General features: G+C 42.6%; 1 pseudogene; it reads left to right on the top strand.

Annotated features, from left to right (window-relative positions):
* The first annotated feature begins 1,114 nt into the window (after positions 1-1,114).
* LOC139016006 (thyroid receptor-interacting protein 11 pseudogene) lies at positions 1,115-4,436 on the top strand (annotated as a pseudogene).
* Positions 4,437-4,793: the final 357 nt, after the last annotated feature.

Consider the following 4,793-nt stretch of genomic DNA (forward strand, 5'->3'; position numbering starts at 1 on the left):
CAAAGCAAGTGGAAGTTACACTCACATCCTCCCAGGACCAAACTGGAATTACAGTGAAAATATAGACGTCTAGATGAAAAAAGGATTCAGAGCCAAAGATTGGCAGAAGAAGCCACACGGAGACTGGTAAGAAAAGCAGATAAGCGAAAAGGACTGGCCCCGCACGCAGTGCCGCAGCTGAGCATCCGAAGGGGAGTCCCACCTGCAAAGCCCCCCCACCCCCCGAGGAGCTTGGTGTCTCTCCCCATGCCAGGCTCCCCAGCCTGGAGCACCAGAGCCTGGGAGAGGAGCCCACATAATAGCTATCTGTGCAAATGAACGGGGACTCTGTCCTCCAGGGAAAGACAGGAGTCTGCTAGAAACCAAGGCAACCTCTTAAAGAGCAAGCACACAAATCTTGTTGGCAGCTTCTCACCCTGAGCTCCTGCAGAGGGAGGGCAGTGTGCAGTGGGCCAGAGAAGTGTAAGGAGAGACCGGGTGGTATGGCTCTGGGGAGAGAGCTGAAGGGACAGCAGCCAGGGTCCCTGTGTTGAGTCCCTCTCTCACAGCACCCACAGATGCCATTTTGGGGGGTCAGTCTTCCCTCCAATATGCATTGGCCTGGGGAATGTAATTCCCCCACCACCACCCCCCTTCCCCCCCCGCCTCGCCCATTCCCTGTCTCCCATCCTGCTGAGCTCATGACCTGCAGAAAAGTCAGCTGCTGAGCCTATGGTATAGAGGTCTGGCAGACTCAGGGAGTGTCAGGGATTGAGTCATGGGGCTCTGAAGCAGGGACCATCCCCTCTCCTCTCCTCACACACCTGACAGGAGCTGCCCCCCACAGGAGATCTATCAGCTGCCCCCTCCCAATTCCCGGCGGTCCTGCCCTGCTGAGCACAGCTCTTGAGTCTTAAAACTTTTGGTAGTTGTCTAAGACAGAGGTAGCTCAAATAAAACAGCAAGCTACTGCTTCCTGACATCATCAACAACAGAAAGACTTCGAATTCAAACTTCTGAATGGAAGACACATAGCACTAAAGGACAAGTTGCTGAAGCTGGAGTGAGCCACTGAGTCCGTAGATTCTTGTACCATCAACCGAGGCAACACCTTCATTGGGTCTGACATCACCATCATGCTTCAGCTTGCAATGGAGGTGATATGGGCTTTGTTGACCTGATTTCATCACAATAGGAGATAAACAGATGGTCGGATATAGTTCTAAGACTGGAGGCTGAAGTTAGTCGTTGGAGAGGTTTTGCTCAGACTTCCACAGCTAACAGCTTGGCTCACAGTGAAATCTACAAACTGCAAAATACCATGGAGAAACTTCAAAAGAAGCGAAGTAAGGCAACTGGTGAAATAGCAGTATTGCAGCATATTATCCACAGAAACTGGCAGAAATAGGTGATAGGCATCAAGATAAAATAAGTGAATATGAAGGAAGAACTGGAAAATCTGTTACATCAGGACAGCTTGGGAATTGGAGTAACTGATGCCTTTAACAGTCCTGATATGCAAAAATCTATTCAAGTTCTACAAACTGAAATAAAGACCAAAGAGCTTGAGTTTGGAATTAAATATTTAATTCTTCTGCAGAGAACGAGAGTGATGTTTTAAGGAGAGAATAAGACCAGACAAATGAGGAAAAGAAAGAAACAATTAAAGAATGTGAATTGAAGCCTTATATTAAAAAAGCAAGGTGATACAGTGACAGAAAAGGAATGAGTTCTTCCACAGAGGTCATCCGTGGAGGAATTGATACCGAAAATGAAATAATGACACTGCGTAGCTTGAACCAGTGTAACAGTCTCATTGATGACAGTCTGAAAATTAAAGACCGAGTTCAAGTTTTAGAAAAATTCATTATTAAGTCAAAAAAAGAAAGCATTTCAACTGCCACTTTTAAAATTAAACAGTGAGTGTAAAGGAATTAAAAGTACAGCTATAAGAGATGTTAATTTGGATTCAAAAGTAAATCATTTAACATACAACTTGAAAGCCAAGGATTAAAAACTCAATCAGATCGTAGCTGAGTTAGGGGAACTGGACCAACCAAAACAATAACCTGCCAAGCACATGGTTTTGATAAAAGATCAGCGATCAAAACAGCAAAATGAAGGAGATAGCATCATCAGTAAGTGAAAGCAAGCTCTAGATGATGGAAAATAGAGAGTTCGTCAACTTGAAGGTGATAAAATGAACATCACCGAAGTCAGACATGCAGAAAGAAAAATTAATTCAATGTGAATTGACTGTTAATGATTTCTATGTAACCAAGGAAAGGCCTAAATAGAAGATTTAGTAAGTTAGCTATATCAATCACAAAAATATAATTTAAATGTCCAGAAGCAGAACTTTGAGTTTAAGGAACATATTAAACAAAATGTAAGGGAGCTTTCTAGAGTCCCATGTTTGGAGAAGGAATTAGCACAGATTCAGCTCAGCATAGGGCAGCTTCCCAATGCCAAGGATGCTCTTTTTGGTCAGCTGGACCTTATTTCACCACAGCCCTCCACTTGAGTAATTCTTCAGAATCCACAGAGTCTCTTAAGGCAATTAAATTGGATGAACTGAGTGAGTCTTCTAGATTATTCCAAGAAGAGGTATAAGAGCTGAGAAACCAGTGCAGGACAAAGAAGCAACAATTAGAACCCTCGAGAAAGAAAATCAGAGATTGTCTGATCCAGTTGCTGCCACCTCTAAACTAGATAGATAGCTACTTGAACAAACTGATTCAGAAATTGAGCTGCTAGAGGAGAAACAAGATGTTTTTACAAAACTGACTTAAGGACAAAGAGCTCTTAATCAAAGCAAAAAGTGATGAATTGCTTTCTTTAAGTGAAAGATTTACCATGAAGTGAGCAAAATGAACCTTTGAGTCAGACAATAACCAACTTGAAGGACAGAATATTGCATTTTGAAGTGGACATGTGTAAACTAAAACAGGAAAATGAAAAAAAAAATAGTAGAAACATTGAGGGAAAAGGAAACAGAAAATTAAGCGGCAAATATGTGACTTTCTAGAGCAGTGGTTCTCAACCTTCCTATTGCTGTGACCCTTTAATACAGTTCCTCATGTTGTGGTGACCTCCAACCATAAAATTATTTTCGTTGCTACTTCATAACTGTAATTTTGCTACTGTTATGAATCGTAATGTAAATATCTGAGATGCAGGATGTATTTTCATTGTTACAAATTGAACATAATTAAAGCATAGTGATTCATCACAAAAACAAAATGTAATTATATATGTGTTTTCCGATGGTCTTAGGCGACCCCTGTGAAAGGGTCGTTCGACCCCCAAAGGGGTCGCGACCCACAGGTTGAGAACAGTTGTTCTAGGATGAGGAAAGGGGAAGAATTGAAATATGTTGCAATGACGGAGAAGGCTCTTGCTTCAGAGCAACTATTTAAGGAAAAAAAAAAACACGACAAGACCGAGAAATTAAATCAGCTTTTAGATGCAGTTACATCAATGCAAGAAAAGACGGTTATGTTTCAACAGGAGAGAAATGAAGTCATGTTGGCAATAAAACAGAAACAAATGGAATACCATACCTTAGTAAAAATATGTTCAATACTTGTGTGAAAAAGTATTATGCTTAAACCAGGAGCTGGAGAGATGGCTGAACCATACTTTAGAATCAGAAGATCCTCCTTTGCTAGAAGCTTGGGCTGCAGAAGATACAGCAGCTAAACTAAGAAGGAAAGCTGCAGTATTGGAGGGAAAGCTACACTCATCTTCTAACGAAATGGAAAAGGCAAGCCATCAAGCCAGTTTGCAGGTAGAGTCATTGCAGAACAATTGAATCGTGGTCGCCAAGGAGAGAGATGGAATTGCATTATAGCTGTCTGTTTCTCGGGGACAAGAAAAGCAGTCAGCTCCCACACTGCTAGCTAAGCTGACGTTGGTACTAGCTGAATGGGTGGAGAAGGCAGACATCTAGAAGGAAAACTGGTGGTGTTACAGGGATGTCTGGATAAAGCGAATCTGGCTTGGATCAGAAGGGAGAATAAATGACAGAATTTATAATTCAAAAAGAGGTCCAACAGGAAGTGCTGGATGACGGACAAAAGAAATTGATAAATTTGCTAAGCAGTACAGAAGAGAAAGTTGGCAGAATCCAAATGAGAAATCTTTTTATGGGGTATTTTCAGTCACTAAAACATAAAAGTCATGAATTGTTAAAGTTTTGGGGAAGCATTCTGGGTATCAAAAGTGAAGCAATGGAACAGATGTTCAATGAAGAGCAAGGTGGTGTTACCAGGTGGACCACTGGGTGGCTTAGATCACAAAATGTCCTCAGCACATCTCTGAGACCAAGGTAGCAGTTCATGCTTAAGAGGTTTTTTTCAGAACTTTTTGTTGAATATCTCGAAGCAGAATCCCATTTAGCTTTTTCCCCAGCAAAACACTCTGCTTGTGCCCGGCGGGTATGGCTCAGCAGTTGAGCATCGACTTATGAAGCAGGAGGTCAGGGTTTGATTCCCTGTCAGGGCACATGTCTGGGTTGTGGGCTCAATCCCCAGTGTGGGGTGTGCAGGAGGCAACCGATCAATGATTCTCTCATCATTTCTCTCTCTCTCTCTCTCTCTCTCTCTCTCTCTCTCTCTCTCTCTCTCTCTTTCTCTCTCTCTCTCTCTCTCTCTCTCTCTCTCTCTCTCCCTCCCTCCCTCCCTCCATCCCTCTCTCCCTTCCTCCCTCTCTGAAATCAATAAAGAAACCCCACTCTGCTTGTGATAGGAAGCCTCTAAATCAAGCATGTCAAACTCAAACGTAAATAAGGTTTACGTTTATATGGGCTACAA

Source organism: Myotis yumanensis, unplaced genomic scaffold, assembly GCF_028538775.1.
Source record: "Myotis yumanensis isolate MYYU_CA2020_CCGP unplaced genomic scaffold, mMyoYum1.0.hap1 SCAF_9, whole genome shotgun sequence".
Lineage (NCBI taxonomy): Eukaryota > Metazoa > Chordata > Mammalia > Chiroptera > Vespertilionidae > Myotis > Myotis yumanensis.